General features: G+C 36.8%; 2 long non-coding RNA genes across 3 annotated transcripts in view; one reads left to right on the top strand and one right to left on the bottom strand.

Annotated features, from left to right (window-relative positions):
• LOC122204794 overlaps positions 1–18,496 on the top strand; it is a 106,392-nt gene that overhangs the window by 10,179 nt on the left and 77,717 nt on the right. The gene's annotated exons all lie outside the window — the stretch shown is intronic.
• LOC122204795 lies at positions 3,962–5,668 on the bottom strand. Its single transcript, XR_006195787.1, has 3 exons — positions 5,583–5,668; positions 4,846–4,977; positions 3,962–4,033 (listed from the first exon to the last, which is right to left on the bottom strand). It is a non-coding gene; the product is annotated as an uncharacterized LOC122204795 (long non-coding RNA).

Raw genomic sequence — 18,496 nt, 5'->3', positions numbered from 1 at the left:
CACATCAGCCTGTGCCAAGGCTCTGATATTCCGGCATCAGGCAGCCTCAGCATAAGGTGTCTGTTTAAATTCAAATATGTTACCTTGGAGGAGTAACATATTAATCCATCAGTAGCCATTAATACGACAACACAAATTAGTTTATCAGTCAGCCACTGGGTAAGCAGTGCCCCAGGGAATGGTATGTAGGGCAGATTTGTTACTTTTTCCCCATCTTAGATTATGATTTATTATATAAACAAAAATTGCAGCAGCAATAAAAAAAGTCTGAAACAAGGACCAAATTCTCCCCATGTTCCTACTGTAGTAACGTACTAATTGTTTTATCTGGGTTCCCTTTCAGCTCCTATTCAAATTCAAAAATCAGCTTTAATTCAAGCGTTTCCCATTCTTTTCTGAATAATAATAGCTAACATTTATTAAGTGCTTACTGTGTGCCAGGCACTGTCCCAGAAACACTTAAACAAATTAAATCATGTCATCTAAACAACAGCTCATGAAGTAGATACTGTTTTATCCTTATTTACACATGAGGGGACAGAGGCCCAGAGAAGTTAAGTAACTCACAGAAGGCAGTAAATAATCAATTCAAACTCAAGCATTTGGCTCCAACACCCATGCTTTTCACCCCAGAACCAAGCATCCCATTTACCAGTAAGGAAACTGGGGCATCATGTAATTAACTTGCCAGTAGTTCCTTAAACCATATGTGGTGGCAGCAGAGTTTGAGCAGACCGCCTGGTCCTGAGCCCACCCTCCTAACTGCACTGCACAGATGATTGACACTTTACCCTGGCTGATTCAGCCTGTGAACGAGGTTGACATCATTATGCCCATTTGCAATTTGGGGGTTCAAGATGACTGATTAGTTTGTCCAAAGGCAGTTCATAAATGACAAATCCAGGTGATAACTCCAGATTTTCTGACTTTAAGTTCAGTACTTCTTTGTTTACATTCCTTTTTATCTGCCTCTTATTGGCAATCAACTTTCTCAACATAGTTTAAAAAAAAACATATGATCTGTATATTCCTATTTTATTCATATAATGTAATTCAAGAGCACTTTCCCTTGTTACTAGGTGGTTCTTATAATTATCATTGTGTTGGCAGCCCAGGAGTGCCCTGAGGTTATGAATCATAATGTACCAAAACACCCTGGCTGAATTTTGGGGTTTTTTTAACAACATATTTCTGCTGTTACAAGTAAATGTCACAATAAAACAATCTGTACAATATAATTTTTTTTTAGACTCTTCTTTCAGGAATGGCAATGTAACAGCATCTCTCATTTTGTTTGATTTTCCAACAATGATTCAACCTTATGCAGAAAACAGAGTATCATCTCCTTACAGACAGCAATAGCAATAGACACTTTCCCAGTAGCCCCTGTAAAGTGAGCTGCCTGGAGAGATTTGGATTTTTCTGCTCTGTAGCTGCTTCAGAGGCATTCAGCAAATCAAACTGTGCCACCCATTTGGTGGCAGAGTTACGATTAGCTGGAACATGGCCTTCTCCTTTTTGGTACCAGCTTTCCTGTGGCTTCTTTGTGCAAGGACCCAAGCCTGAATCTCAAGAATAATTGTCAAGGCTGGGCTTTGGATTGATACTACCTCTGGGAATAGGAACATACTCCTTGGAATTGCCCGAAGCCCCCAGCACCTGCCCTAACTGTGCCTGCCTGGTTGGGCTCAAAAGCACATATGCCCAGTAATTAGCTGGGCATCTCTCTTAATATTGTCACCAAGACAAAGTAAATTCTTATAAGTCTTGTCTCATCTATCTTCTAGAATATAAATCCCTTAGGAACAGAAACTATATCTTGGTTGGGTCTTATTGTGGGCCTTTTACATAGCTGATATGCAAGTATTAATTGATGTCTTCATGTGTTGCTCAGGGGGTATGCCTTATGCTTTACAGTTAGTTAATTCAAACAACCACTTTCCCTAAAATGAAAGATTGTTGATTATGGGGAGATTTTGTGTACTTTGGATTGCATTGCAGAAGTAATCTATTTATGCTAATTATCCTTTCTCATTCCATAACATTTTCACTAAGTGAAATATTGATTTTTAAAAATAAAAATAACCTTGAAAAAGTGATAGGTAACATATTCTGCACAGCGTTGATAAAGAATTATTTTTGATTAATCTCACTACATAAATAGGTTGAAAAATACATATTTTGCAAAGGTCTATTTTTTATACATTCTTCTCAGGGTTATATTTTTCTGGAAGCGCTCTGACTTAGAAAAAATAAGGTCATCAAAATGTCTTATTCCAAAGTAAATTATTAAGTTAAAAAAAATTGGAGTTAAAGTGTCGATGCCAGGATAGAGGTAAATATTCATCCATCTCAGCCACAGCCAGGAGCTTTCATTATTTGATGCAAAATATGAGCCGAGTTCTTGAAAAAACCTATGTCTTAGGGCTATTTGTGTCTTTGCCACTTTGAACATTTTCAATATTTAATTATGAACTTTAAATTTGTTTATCTCACAACTGTATTTTGTGTAGCAACTAAACATGAATTGTAACCAGCTGGGAGGTAAGAAATAGAAATATACTGTGAAAAACCTCTGAATATAAAAATATCAATACATCAATGTTGATGGTCAATAACAAGTGAGTTAGAAGCTATTAAATATTACTGTTAGATAATTTCTCAAGTTCTATAGCTTTCATAATCTGTAGAGCAAAATACTCTATCATAGTTTTATCATGCTGTAGAGCATGATACTTCTGTCATGACCTAAATTTCAAATTCTATTTTCTAGAAAATAGAAAAGAGGGGATCAGTTACAGAAATAGTTAAATCATCTCTGAGGCTTGCCTCTGGAATAAAATCCCTGGAAGTCTTCTGTTCTTTTCCAACTCTACAGTATATTGGGTTCCCCATGATAAGCCCATAGGGCATCTGAATAGCTGATCAGTGATAAAATGCAATGGTTTTCAAACTGTTGAGAGAAAGCGTAGGGTTCTGTGGAAGTACATCACCAACTATGACGACAGCAGAGGGAGGTCAGAGGCTCAAGGATCCGAGCTCTCCCACTACTTTCCACCCAAGTGGTGCCATGTTTGTCTGTTTTATAGGTTGTCTTTCCATCTGAAAGTTCTTTCTTGGGGGTTCACAGGGGATAAAACTGAGTTCCACTGATAAAACTATTGTTACAATTTAATGACGATTTCATAGTCAAAGTAAAGAATAGGTCAAGTCAGTCATTTATCTTTTTAACTTCTTTTGACATTCTAGCCAAAACGTAATTTTAGTATAGACTTAACTGGCTACTGAAATCAACCCTCAAAAAGAAAAAGGGACTAATAAAGACCAAAAAAAAAAAAAATACATTTGTATCTTTAAGTAATTTAATATACTAAGAAACAGAGATAAAATTGAAGAAGACTAGCAAAGTAAATCAAGCTGTAGGGAGAGGGAAAAGAACATAAAAGCTAAAAGTCCAGGCCTCACGCAAAGCTGTTCAGGCTAGAGCATCAGGGAAAGACTAAAAAACTATATAGGAAAAGCAAAGAGAAGCTGTGTTTCGAAGACATGTATTCATCAGTTTGTAAGACATGAATCTAAAATAGCTAGCAGTTTGGTTCTCAAAGATCTCTGAATCATTCACAGCTACTTGGGTGAGTGAGTCAGGATCTCATCATGAGACAGGTGGAAGGGAAAAACCCAGCCAATGTTTTCTCTAGTAATGAATGAGATGCGGCGATCGAGGGAAAGTGAAACATACCAAGTGGGTGATGTCGGTTAAGACACAGAATTGGCACAGAATTTCAGTACTCTGACCAGGTCTCAGAGATTTGGCGTTATCAGTCTGTGAAAAGGGAGCCCCAAATTTATGCAGAAGGGAAAGTAGACTCTGGTGAATACAGATAAAAATAATGTGAGAGGACAAGCAACCATAATTGTAGCTGATGACATTATATTTCTAAGTGACCAGACCAAAGACAAGGCATGGAGTGGCCTTCTTTGGCCATTGTTTGGTACAGTCTCATTTCCAAATCATGTGTAGTCTTTATAGTTCCTAAGGACAAGAATTAAAATATTCATATATATTATATACACATATATTATATATATTATATATATTATATACATACATACATATATATTATATTTATTTACATATATTATACATATATATATAAAGAGCTAAAAGTCTAAAGAAAAAAATGCAAAAATATGCTTTCACTTTAAGCTTTGATTTAGATATTTAAAGTGGAAAATGTTATTTTTTCAACATTGATTTTGGCTCATGACACCAAGATTTTTCATAGATCTTGTTCAGCTGAGATGATAAACTAAAAAAGAAGAAAAGAGGCTTAACTGGGAAACAAGACTCAAAGGAGTATAGACTGTAATAAAGTGTGAGATTTCCACAGGAACCAATGTTTCCCTCTGTCTGGTAGAAACTCCAGTTTATTCTTTCATCACATTATTCCTTCAACAAATATTTACTAAGGCTTTGCAATGTGCCAAGCTATTCTAGGTCGAGGAAAATATGATGAATGGCTTTATTGTCTCCACTAGAGAAGAGGAAAGTAATATAGTTGGAAACCTTTCAACCCCCACTCCTATCCCACCTTCTTGTAGGTTTCTACAGTTGTTTCTGATATTTTTATTAGTATTTATCACATACTATTCTTTTAAGATAGTTATTTTTGCATGTGTTATTTCCTGTATTAGATCACAGACACCTTAAAGATACAAACCTTGTCATGCTACTTGGGCCCTGATATGTTGCCTTCTACACAGCACGTATTCAATGTGTATTTAGAGAGTTAAATGTTTAAAAACCATAAGGGTAGATATCATTTAAATTTTCATAAAACATACCTTCAATAGTGAATGTAGAGCAGGCAGAGGATGAACTTTCATTTACTTGCTATTACACTAGGACATGCTTAGTGTTACACAGTGCCTTTCCTCAAAGAGCCATCATATATTTCAGTTATTTTCACCAGTGGCCTCAAAGATGAGTAGAGACAGGTATTAATAACTCTACTTTAAATATGGAACCGATCAGTAGCTGAAATCATACTAAATATCATTTATTTTATAGAAAAGAAAACCAGGTCAAGAATGCAGTTTTCACACCACATACTTCCATATTTTTTTTTCATAAGTGTCCATATCTAATGTACTTGGCCAGCCTCTCTCTCTATTTTGGTCATTTAGGCTGGTTATATAGGGAGACAAAACCTCACATTACTGTTCACACACCAGATAATTCTTGCCAAACACCTATTCAAACAATCAGATCTGCATGTCAGTGAAGATCACTTGAGAGTTACTTAATGCGCTGTTCAGAAAAGAGATGCTTACACTGCATACACATGTGCCAGATGGTGAAAACATCACCTATTCATCTGTTTATACAATACATATTTTAGAATATTTAAAATACTTATTATCTGTGAGACACTGAGCAAAACTTAATGGAGTTTACAATGTAGTGGGGAGATAAAATAATAAGCAAGCAAACCCCACTAATAAATTAAAATTATTAAATACAAAATGCAATGAAAGAATCAAACGCAATACTATGATAGAGAATAAGGTGGAGAAGGAACCTGTTTAGAAAGTGTACTTAATCTTCATATCACTCTTAGGAAGTGATAATTAAGGAGCCAGCCACTGAGAAGGAGCCAGCCATGTGAAATTCCAGAGAAAGAGCATTTCATAAAGAAAGAATAGAATGAAAAAATATTCTGAAGTGGGTGAACTTTAGAACTTAGAACTTTAAAGAAGAAAATGGGAGTGAAAGTAAAAGGCAATATCACCATGGGAATGCAAGCTGGTGCAGCCACTCTGGAAAACAGTGTGGAGGTTGCTCAAAAAACTAAAAATAGAACTACCCTAAGACCCAGCAATTGCACTACTAGGCATTTATCCATAGGATACAGATGTGCTGTTTCGAAGGGACACATGAACCCCCATGTTTATAGCAGCACTATCAACAATAGCCAAAGTATGGAAAGAGCCCAAATGTCCATCAATGGATGAATAGATAAAGAAAATGTGGTGTGTGTGTGTATATATATATATATATATATATATATATATATACACACACACACAATGGAGTACTTCTTGGCAATCAAAAAGAATGAAATCTTGCCATCTGCAACTATGTGGATGGAGCTGGAGGGCATTATGCTAAGTGAAATTAGTCAGTCAGAGAAAGACAGAAATCATATGACTTCACTCATATGAGGACTTTAAGAGACAAAACAGATGAACATAAGGGAAGGGAAACAAAAATAATATAGAAACAGGGCAGGGGACAAAGCAGAAGAGACTCATAAATATGGAGAACAAACTGAGGGTTACTGGAGGGGTTGTGGGAGGTGGGATGGGCTAAATGGGTAAGGGGCAGTAAGGAATCTACTCCTGAAATCATTGTTGCACTATATGCTAACTAATTTGGATATAAATTTTAAAAAATAAAAAATAAAATTTAAAAAAAAAAGGCAATATCACCAGAACATAAAGATGTAAATTAAAATTCTAGAAATAAGCAGGGGTCATTCCATACCAGGCCTTTTAGGCCAATATATGAAGTTTGGATTTAAGTCAAAGTGCAACGGAAATCTATTGAAATATTTTCAAGCAGACAAATAGCAAAATTTATTTTTGAAAGATCATGCTGGAGGCTACAAGAACAATAGATTGCAGGGAAGGGGTCAGTAAACAGAGTATTACAAAAGGGAAACTTGGGAGACTCTTGAAGTAGTTCCAAGTAAGAGTATATTTATATGGCTTAAATTGAAGTGCTGGTAGTGCATGTGGAGAGTGGAAAAATAGGAGATGTAATTTGTGAGTAAAGTATGCAGGACTTATTAATAGATTGGAAGCGAGGGGGTTGCAAGAAGAAAGAACTAAGAATTTTTCCCAGGTCTCAAGAATAAGCAGCTGAGGAGAAAGGATGTACCATTTACTGACATGAAGAAGACTATGGATAGAACAGAATCCCAAGATAATGCTAAATATGGGATGTTTCTAAAACATCCAAATGGAGATGTCCAATGGGCAGTCATGTATGTATTGGAGGTCTAAGAAAAGGTTGGATTCAGAGGTATAAATCATAAGTCACCAGTGTATAGATGGTGGACATATATAAGATCTACTACTGAATAAGGCCTTTGGGAGGCGGGGCTGGGGGTGGGGGCAGGGTCTATTACCAAACACTGAAAAGCTCAAACGCTTAAAGCTCAGTACAGACAGGAGGAATCAATAAGAAAGGCAGAGAAGAACAAAGGGATAGGAAGAAAACTACGAAAGACAGATGTTACCAAATGAGAGAAGGATGTTGTAGGAGGATCCTCAGTGTCAAAGTAAAAGGAAGACAGAAAGCATAGACTAGATTTCACAACATGGATATGTCAGAGGTCCTAACAAGAATGCTTTGGGAAAAATGTTGGAGGCAGAAACCAGATTGGAGCAGATTTGACAAATGAAGAGCTCCTGACACAGCACTTAGAGAACTCTTTGGAAACGCTTAGCAGTAGAAGGGCCATTCATGCATTTGATTCCTTTATTCATGTTGCTCATTAAATTTATTAAGCAAAGAATATCTAATTTTAGCAATGAAATTTTCTGATGATCCCTTCAAGATATATGAGTTGCAAAATGTACTTTTAAGTAATGGAATCACTTGATCTGACATACAGAATTGTTGCCATTTAGCCAAATAATTGTAAAAGAATATCCAAAAAAATGATCATTTTGGTTTCAAAACAGTTGATCTTAGGTCATTTTTCTGTCAGTAGTTAAAAGAAAGGACTCATTGTCTACTGAGAAAATTGCTAGCCTATACTAATAAAACCTTATGAAAAGATAAAATACATGTACCCCTTTTTATGTCAGTAACAGAAAGCATATATACAATTCAACTAGGAGTTTCTTGGAGTCACTGAGGAGCACAGTAAGTGCTAAGCTAAAATACTTGTTCTCGAGATGCTTAAATTGAGACATGACATAAGCACTTTTCAATTATAAAGCAGAATCAGCATGAATGATCGTTTAAGATCTGTGAGAGTTTGAGGAAGCATGAAGGTACATTCCTTATGTGTTTTAATTTAAACGTGTATGTTAAGCACCAAAATTTTGTGGATCTGAGCTTTTATATAAGCTTGACAAAATTATGGAATATGAGTAAAATAGATGCTTTGTTGAGCCAGGGATGTATTGTGAATGTTATAATGAAACCTCACTCTCTTATAAAAAGATATGATTTTCCTGCCAAGTTGTGCCTTTCAGAAGCATATTGATACAGTATTTTCCAACATTTCCTTTTTATCCAGATATGTAAGTATATATATAAGGGAATATCACCTATTACCACAAAAGGAACAAAATTAAGTCTTATTAAGTCTTTTAGTTGCAAGTGACAGAAGACAAAACTCAAAATGGCCAGTGGTAGAGGTAATCCCCCCTGAATCACATGACAAAAATGAGAGATGGGGTCTTTGCAAAGTGGACAATGGATAGTATGACATAAATAAGAAAGGTTCATTCCAACAAGCATGATCAAAGCCACATTATTTCTCAAAGCTTTCATGGATTGTAGAGATAAAGACTGGAGAATAAAAATTATCTTTTCATTAGTGTAAATTACTATGCTAAAATGCCTTATCTAGGTCAATTCCTTTTGGAATGTAAAATTTTCATTTTCCTCTTTTAAAATTATTTTAAATATGTTTACTGAAATAAAGAGATTTCCTACTGTTCTAATTAGCTTCTCATGCGCCTCCCCAGAGACTTTTTCTGATGTATAAACAAGTGTAATACATGAAAGGTTTACCTATATATTTAGAAATAATCACCATAAATCTGAATTTCTATCAGGGAACTAAAACTATATGTAAGTTACTCTGACCTATCTTTCTTATATATGTAATGGGTTATCTACTAATTAGTATCTTTCCTTCTTTTGTTGTTTTTGTTTTGCTTTTGTTTAGAGAGAGAGAGAGCACGAGTAGGGGAGAGGGGCAGAGAGAGAGGAGTAAGAGAATCCCAAGCAGGCTCTATGTTCAGCATAGAGGCTGACATGGGACTCAATCCCACAACCCTGAAATCAAGAGTCAGATGCTCAACCAACTGAGCCAACCAGACACCCCTAGTTAGTATCTTTCTAATTAAATGATCTTTCAAGTTCTTTACACTGTTAAAGGAAGAATTCCTAAGTCTAGGAATACAGGTAGAATACAACACAGCTTATATTTTTATCTTTATCTAAGAAGGCTTGTATTAGGTAATCCAAGGAAATGAAAATCTGTGTGAGATGTATACCATATTGACTTTACAGTGTATATAAGAAAATCCTTATGTGTGTGTACATATAGTGTCTTCTCAATTTGAAAAATATCTCTGTATGACAATCTTTGTACTAAATGATGAATGAAGAAGATACTTTTTAATTTCAACATATACCATCTTTAGATTTTTTATTTTAATTCCAGTACTTAACATACAGTGTTATAATAGTTTCAGGTGTACAATGCAGTGATTCAACAATTCTATACATTACTCAGTGCTTATCATGACAAGTGTACTCTTAATCCCCTTTACCTACTTCACCCTTCTCCCCAGCTACCTCCCCTCTAATAACCATTAGTTTGTTCTCTATAGTTAAGAGTGTGATTTTTAGTTTGTCTCTTTTTTTCTGTGTTGTTTTGTTTCTTAAATTCACATGTAGGGGAAATCATATGGTATTTGTCTTTCTCTGACTTATTTCACTTAGCATTATACCCTCTAGATCCATCCATGTTGCTGCAAATAGCAAGCTTTCCTTCTTTTTTATGGCTTAATAATATTCCATTGTATATATATATATATATATATATATATGTATGTATATATATATATATATATATATATATATATATATATATATATACCCTATCTTCCTTATCCATTCATCTATTGATGGACGCATGGATTGCTTCCATAATTTGGCTATTGTAAATAATGCTGCAATAAACATAGGGGTGCATATATTTTTGAATTAGTATTTTTTTATTCTTTGGGTAAATACCCAGTAGTGGAATTAATGGATCATATGGTAATTCTATTTTTAATTTTTTGAGGAAGGTCCATATTGTTTTCCACAGTGGCTGTACCAGTTTGCATTCCCACCAACAGTGCAAAAGCATTCCTTTTTCTCCATATCCTTCCCAACATTTCTTGTTTCTTCTGTTTTTGATTATAAATATTCTAACAGGTGTGAGGTAATACCTCATTGTGGTTTTGATTTGCATTTTCCCGATGATTAGTGATGTTGAGCATCTTTTCAACTGTCTGTTGACCATCTATATGTCTTCTTTAGAGAAATGTCTGTTTTTGTGTGTCCATTTTTAATTGGATTATTTGTGATTTGGTGTTGAGTTATATAAGTTCTTTATATATTTTAGATACTATCACTTTATGGGATATATCACTTGCAAATAATTCTCCAATTTAGTAGGCTGTCTTTAGTTAAGTTGTTTTTCCTTTACTGTGCAGAAGCTTTTTATTTTGATGTGGTCCCAATAGTTTATTTTTGGTTTTGTTTCTCTTGCCTCAGGAGACATATCTAGAAAAATGTCAGAAATCACTGACTCTCTAGGCTCCCTTCTAGGATTTTGATGGTTTCAGGTCTCACATTTAGGTCTTTAAACCTTTTCAAGTTTATTTTTGTATATGGTATGAGAAAATGGTCCAGTTTCATTCTTTTGTATATACCTGTCCAGTTTTCCCAACAACATATGTTAAAAAGACTGTCTTTTTCCTGTTGCATATTTTGCAACCTTTGTCAAAGATTAATTGGACATATAATCTTTCTGGGCTCTCTGTTCTATTAATCTATGTTTCTATTTTTGTTGCAGTACCTACTGTTTTGATTACTACAACTTTATAGTAAATCTTGATATCTGAGATTATGATACCTCCACTTGTGTTCTTTTTCAACAATGCTTTGGCTCTTTGGGTTCCTTTGTGACTCCATACAAATTTTAGGATTTTAGTTTGTTCCAGGTCTATGAAAAATGCTGTTGGTATCTTGATAGAGATTGTATTAATTATGTAGATTGCTTTGGGTAGTATAAGCATTTTAAACAATGTTTTTTCAATCCATGAATATGAATATCTTTCCATTTGTTTGTGTCATCTTCAGTTTCTTTCATTAGTGTTTTATAGCTTTCAGAGTACAGATCTTTCACCTCCTTGGTTAAGTTTATTCCTAGGTATTTCATTACTTTTGGTGCAATTGTAAATGGGATTGTTTTCTTAATTTCTCTTACTACTACTTCATTATTAATGTATAGAAATGCAGTGGATTTCTGTACATTGATTTTGTGTCCTACAAATTTTGTATCCTGCTGAATTCATTATCAGTTCTTTCAGTTTTTTGGTGGAGTCTTCCTGGTTTCCTATATAGAGTATCATGTCAACTGAAAATAGTGAAAGTTTTACTTCCTCTTTACCTGTTTAGATGCCTTTTATTTCTTTTTGCTGTCTGATTAGTGTAGCTAGGACTTCTGGGACTATGTTAAATAAAAGTGGTGAGAATAGGCATCCTTGTCTTGTTCCTGACCATAGAGGAAAAGCTCTGTTTTTCCCCATTGAAGATGACATTAGCTGTGAGTTTTTCATATATGGCCTTTATTATGTTGACATATGTTCCCTCTAGATCTACCTTGTTGAGGGTTTTATCATGAATGGATGTTGTACTTTGTCAGATACTTTTTCTGCATCTGTTGAAATGATCATATGGTTTTTATACTCTCTCTCGTTGATGTGATGTATCACATTGATTGATTTGCAACTATTAAACCACACTTGCATCCTGGGAATAAATCCCACTTGATCATGATGAATGATTTTTTTAATATATTGTTGGATTCAGTTTGCTAGTATCTTGTTGAGGATTTTTGCATCTATGTTCATCAGAGATATTGGACTGTAGTTCTCTTTTTTTGTCATGTCTTTATGTGGCTTTGGTATCAGGGTAATGTTGACCTCATAGGATAAATTTGGAAACTTTCCTTCCTCTTCAATTTTTTGGAATAGTTTGAAAAGAATAGGTATTAACTCTTCTTTAAATGTTTGGTAGAGGGAGACTGTGTGGCTCAGTCATGACTGACTTTGCTCATCTGACTTCGGCTCAGGTCATGATCTCACAGTTCATGAGTTTGAGGCCCACGTCAGGCTCTGTGCTGACAGCTCAGAACCTGGATCCTGCTTCAGATTCTGTCTCTCTCTCTCTCTCTCTCTATCTCTCTCTGCCCCTCCTCCGCTCTCTCTCTCTCTCCCTCTCAAAACCAAATAAACATTTAAAAATAATAATAAATAAATGTTTAGTAGAATTCACCTACAAAGCTGTCTGCTCCTAGACTTTTGTTTGTCAGGAGTTTTTTTTTATTACTGATTCCACTTCTTTGCTGGTTATCAGTCTATTCAAGTTTTCTATTTCTTCTTGTTTCAGTTTTGGTAGTTTGTATGTCTGCAGGAATTTGTCCATTTCTTGTAGGTTGTCCAGTTTGTTGACGTATAGTTTTTCATAATATTCTCTTATAATGGTGTGTATTCGGTGGTGTTGGTTGTTATTTCTCTTCTCATTTGTGATTTTATTGATTTAAGTCTTCTTTCTTTTTTTCTTGGTAAGTCTGGCTAGAGGTTTATTAATCTTATTGATTTTTTTTCAAAGAATCAGTTCCTGGTTTCACTGATCAGTTCTATTGGGTTTTTTTAGTTTCTATTTTGCTTATTTCCACTCTAATATTTATTACTTTCTTCACTGGTTTGGGGTTTTGTTTGTTTTTTCTAGCTCCTTTAGGTGTAATCTTATGGTTGTTGGAGATCTTTCCTACTTCTTGATGTAGGTCTGTGTTGTTATAAACTTCCCTTTTAGAACTGCTTTTGCTGCATCCCAAAGATTTTGGACTGATGTGCTTTCACTTTCATTTGTATTCATGTATTTTTTTTATTTCCAATTTGATTCCTTGGTTGACCCATTCATTGTTTAGTGGCATGTTACTTAACCTGCACATATTTCTGCGTTTTCTGGATTTTTTCTTGTGGTTCATTTCTAGTTTCATAGTGTTGTGGTCAGAAAAGATGCATGGTTTTACTTCAATCTTTTTCAATTTATTGAGACTTGCTTGTGGCCTAATATGTGATCTATTCTGGAAAATATTCCCTGTCCATTTAAAAGAATATGTATTCTGCTATTTTAAGCTGTTCTGAATATATCTGCTAAATCCATCTGCTCCAATGTGTCATTCAAAGCCACCATTTCCTTGTTGATTTTCTGTTTGGATGATCTATCCATTGATGTAAGTAGGGTGTTAAGGTCCCATACTATTTTTGTATTACTATTGATTACTTTTTTTAGGTTTGTTATTAGCTCCTTTATGTATTTGGGTGCTTCTGTGATGGATGCATAAATATTTACAATTGTCCCCTTTATGACTGTTTCTTTGTCTCTTGTTACAGTCTTTGTTTTAAAGTCTATTTTGTCTATTGTAAGTATTGCTACCCCAACTTTTTTTTTTGAAAATTTTTTTTTTTTTCAACATTTATTTATTTTTGGGACAGAGAGAGACAGAGCATGAACGGGGGAGGGGCAGAGAGAGAGGGAGACACAGAATCGGAAACAGGCTCCAGGCTCTGAGCCATCAGCCCAGAGCCTGACGCGGGGCTCGAACTCACGGACCGCGAGATCGTGACCTGGCTGAAGTTGGACGCCCAACCGACTGCGCCACCCAGGCGCCCCAGCTACCCCAACTTTTTTTACATTTCCATTTGCATGATAAATGCTTTTCTCTCCCTTCACTTTCAATCTGCAGGTGTCTTTAAATCTGAAATTAGTCTGTTGTAGGCAGCATATAGATGGGCCATTCTGTCACCCTATCTTTTGATTGGAGCATTTAGTACATTTACATTCAAGTAATTATTGATAAGAATATACTTATTATCATTTTGTTACTTTTTTTATGGTTGTTTTTGTAGTTCTTCTCTGTTCCTTTCTTCTCTTGTTCTCTTCTCATTGTTTGATGGCTTTCTTTAGTGATATACTTGAATTACTTTTTCTATTTTTTGCATATGTATTTACAGTTTTTGATGGTGGTTATTATTAGGCTTATACATAATGTCTTTCTTATAGAGGGAGCAGTCTATATTAAGTTGATGGTTGTTTAAGTTTGAATCAATTCTCTACTACACTTCCCGCCATGTTTTAGGTATATGGTGTCATACTTAACATCCTTCTTTTTGTGAATCCCTTGGCTGATATTTATAGATATAACTTAATTTTACTGCTTTCATGCTTCCTACTTTTCTTACTATTATGGTCTTTCCTTTCTACTCAAAGAGCCCCCTTTACATTTCTTATAGGGCTGGTGTCATGGTGATGAATTCCTTTAACTTTTTTTTTTTTTTTTTGGTCTGGAAAACTTTTTCTCTCCTTCTGATCTGAATGCTAGCCTTGCTGCAGATTTTTTTCTTTCAGCACTTGAATATATCATGCCACTCCCTTCTGCCCTACAAAGTTTTAGCTGAAAAATTCCCTGATAACCTTATGGGATTTCTCTTGTACATAACTGTTTTCTTTTCTCTTTCTGCTTTAAAATTCTTTCTTTATCACTACTTTTTCACATTTTAATTACTAGATGTCTTGGTGTGTACCTCCTTGGGTTGACTTTCTTGAGGGCTCTCTATGCCCCCTAGATCTGGATTTCTGTTTCTTTTCCCAGATTTGAGAAGTTTTCAGCTATTATTTCCCCAGGTACATTTTCTGCCTCCTCTTCTCTCTGCTCTCCTTCTGAGATCCCTATAATGTGAATGTTGTTATGCTTGATGGAGCCACTAAGTCCCCTTAGTCTATTTTCATTTATTATTATTATTTTTTTCTCTCTTCTGTTCAGTTTGGTCACTTTCCATTACTCTGTCCTCCAGGTCGCTAATTGTTCTTCTGCTTCCTCTAGTCTATCTTTATTCCATCTAGTGTATTTTTAATCTCAGTTATTGAGTTCTTCATCTCTGATTGGTTCTTTTTTTATGTTTCTGTATCTTTGTTGAGGATCTCACTGAGGTCCTCTACTCTTTTCTTGTCTGGTGAATATACTTATGGCTGTAACTTTAAATTCTCTATCAAGCATATTACTTATCTTGATTTTGTTTAGCTCTCTTGCTGTGATTTTGTCCTATTCTTTCATTTGGGGCTATTTCCTCTGTCTCCTCATTTTGTCTACCATCTGTATCTATTTCTGTGTATTGGTAAAGTCAGCTATGTCTCCTGCCCTTGAAAGTAGTGACCTTTTAAAGAAGCATCCTGTAGTGCCCCCGCATTGCAATGTCCTCTGTTCACCAGAACCTGGCACTTCGTAGGTGTCTCCTATGTGTATTGCATGTGCCATACTGTTATGGCTGAGCCATGTTCTCCTTCAATCCAGTTGTATGCAATGGCTCTCTTTGCCTGTTGTGGGCAGGGTTCGGTCCCCGTGTTGTTAGTGGGCCAGTCAAGGGCCACCTTGGGCTTGAGTTGAGTCATATCAGGTGTGCCAGAGATGCAGTAGCATCAAACTGCAAGGTGTTTTCCCTGTGTCATCCCTTGAGAAGCTTTCATTGGTGGACAGGGCTTGCAGTCACACCAGATCCCTGCCCTGAGCCCATTGCTAGGTCCAGTCAAACAAGCATGTGTGATTACCTTCCCCTGTCCTTGGGGCAAGGATCACTTTGGAGTGTTCCGGCCCTGCCAAAGTTTATTGCACACTGCCACGCTTGTGGCATGGCTTTGGATATGCTCAGGCCAAGGGTGTATTGGAGGGGGCAAGTCCTCAGGAGAGCACAACAGGGCAGCACTGGTCTGCTGTGGGAAGGGAGCTATAGCTTCCCAGGAAAACTCCTGCCCAGGCTGGGATGCAGGGGACATTTCCACAGGAGAACATGAGGGCAGGGTTTGTGGTGCCAGCGAGGTGGGAGGAGACCTGCAGCTGCTGGAGAAAACTCCTATAGAGAAGAGGGCATTTCTGCAGAAGAATGCAGATTGGGGCATACAGTTGTAGCAAGGTTTGCAGAGGTCTGTGGTGGAAGGAGACTTGGAGCCAAGGCCACGATGTAGAGGGCAACCTGCAGAAGTGCAAGGAGGTGAGGCACACTGTTAGCAAGTTAGCTGGAGAGTGTGGGTGCAACACTGCTTTTGGCAGGTGGGTGTGTGTTTATGCTGGGGATGGGGAATGGGAAATGGTAGCTCCTTTGTTCCTGTGAAAGTCTCCCAATAATCCCTGCCCCTCCAATACATGCTCCTAGATTAGTAAACAAATCTCCCTTCCATATACCCCAGGTGTTTTCCCAACTGCCACTTTTATGCTGTATCTCTTTGGGACTGTTGGTTTTTCTATCTCTTTAAAGGTGGGGACTCAGTTTCCTATTGTAGTCCCAGCTCTCCCAGAGCCAAGCATGCTGATTTTTAAAGCTCCAGGTATTAAGCCTGGATTAAGCAATACTAGTTGCTGGTATTAAGCCCCACTGATTGTTGCATCTCTCTGGTTTTCAAAGCCAAACGTTGTGGGCATTTGTCTTCCTGATGTCCATGTAGGATACCCTTGGTTGGGGTATGTGGCTTGAGGATCTGCTTCTCTTCTCTCTCTACATCCACTGTGTCCCTCCCTTCCTTTGACAGCCCCTCAGGTCTGTTGGACTTTCAACCCCATCTCTGCTCTACCTACCCTCTTCAGTGTGGCCTCTCTCCACATTTACCTGTGGAGAGTTTGTTCTGGCAGTCCTCCTGTCATTTTCTGGCTTATTTACACTGACGTGTGTACTATCTAGCTGTATCTGTGGGAAGAGGTGAGCTTAGGATTTTCTTACTCTATGTCTTCCCACTTTCTCCCACCATTTTAGGGTTTTAATCCCAGAGATTATATCCAATTATTTTTTTTAAGTTTATATATTTATTTTGAGGGAGAGACAGAATGAGAGAGGGGAGGACCCAGGGAGAGAGGGAGAAAGAGAATCCCAAGCAGGCTTTGTGCTGTCAGCACAGAGCCTGCTGTGGGGCTCGAACCCATGGACAGTGAGATCATGACCTGAGCTGAAACCAAGAGTCAGATGCTTAACCAACTGAGCCACTCAGGTGCCCCTCAATTTCTTAAATAAGTTTGAATAACTAGCTCATTTCACAAATAGGTATCAAAAAGATATGCCAAAATAACTTAGTATTTGTAAAGGAGTGTTTGCCAGGATGTACAATCTCTATTTTTGAAATACATACTATTTTAATTAAAATACTCTGTGGGCTCCAACATAATTTCTTTTACTTTTAAGATCTGTGGGTCCCAGAAATTGTGGGACCTTTTCTGAGACATCTGGACTCTCAGAGATCAACATGAAGAAGTCAAATCAGAGAATAAATTCATCAGGCAAGGCTAGACACCCATGGGTGACAGCTTAATATCTGCCTGGATTGCTATTATAAAGAGAAATCAGAAGCTGAATATGGTTATTTGGGAGAAGGAGATGGCTAAAAACGGTATGTCAAAAATCCAGAAAAAATAATTGGTCTTTTGAGTCAGGGAAGTTTAAGATTCAGGATGTGGCCAGGGGGTGGCCTCCACAAAAATGGCAAGTAGTAAAGGCAGACATCCTTGGTCAGAAGAAGCTGATATACTATGAAGCGAATGCAATCAAAGGGCTGAAGGGCTCTTTTTTGCACAAAAACCATCCAAAGCCTAGGCAAATCCCCAGCACAGTATTCACATGCTCCTCTATTTTTGTAAAATTTTCGCAAGTTAGACATTTTAAAAGTAGTCATTAAGACCCTGTCTCTCTGCTCTGACTTTCCCCCTACTTTGCCTTTTATCTGGTGATATTAGATCAGCTGTGGCCACTTTGGAGCTCCAACTAAAGGGATATTTAGTGGTTACATTTAGCTCATATATAAAGGAGACTTGATATAGAATTTTCCCAAATTTGACAGCTACTAAAAATGTACATAACATAACCAATAACAAGTTGTGAAACTGATAGAAACTTTTCTACGTTATCAATAAAAACAAAAACCCAAATTCTGTGCTTCTGGTCATGGCAGAGTAACTGGCTTCAGACTCACCTTGTCATAAAAAACAACCATATAGCTGGACAAATATGTGACACAACTGCTTTCAAGCATTAGACTACCATGAGGATTGTAATTCTTGAGAGAAGGAAAGCACTAGGGGTGAATCCCCCTTTTGCCCTGGCTTTCTATCAGAGAGCATTTTCCCTTCCTGAAGCAGGGAGTTGAGGCCCAAGCAGAAAGCAATGGTCTCGTTGAGCTGAAGAGACAGATTGGAAAGTGGAGTGCTAAAGATGGGTAGACTTTGCTGAGCAGGCCACAAGAAGGGCCAGTGCTAGAAGAGGCAGGTCTGGTGTCCCCATAGATCCTTGGAGGGGGCTGGGCTGCACATGTGCAGAACAAAATTCCACACTAACGGAAAATAGTGGCTCTGGGGTAAAACTGAACTGA

Source organism: Panthera leo, chromosome D4, assembly GCF_018350215.1.
Source record: "Panthera leo isolate Ple1 chromosome D4, P.leo_Ple1_pat1.1, whole genome shotgun sequence".
Taxonomy (NCBI): Eukaryota; Metazoa; Chordata; class Mammalia; order Carnivora; family Felidae; genus Panthera; species Panthera leo.
The sequence above is the reverse complement of the archived record's forward strand: the minus strand, read 5'-3'. Positions and strand labels throughout refer to the sequence as shown.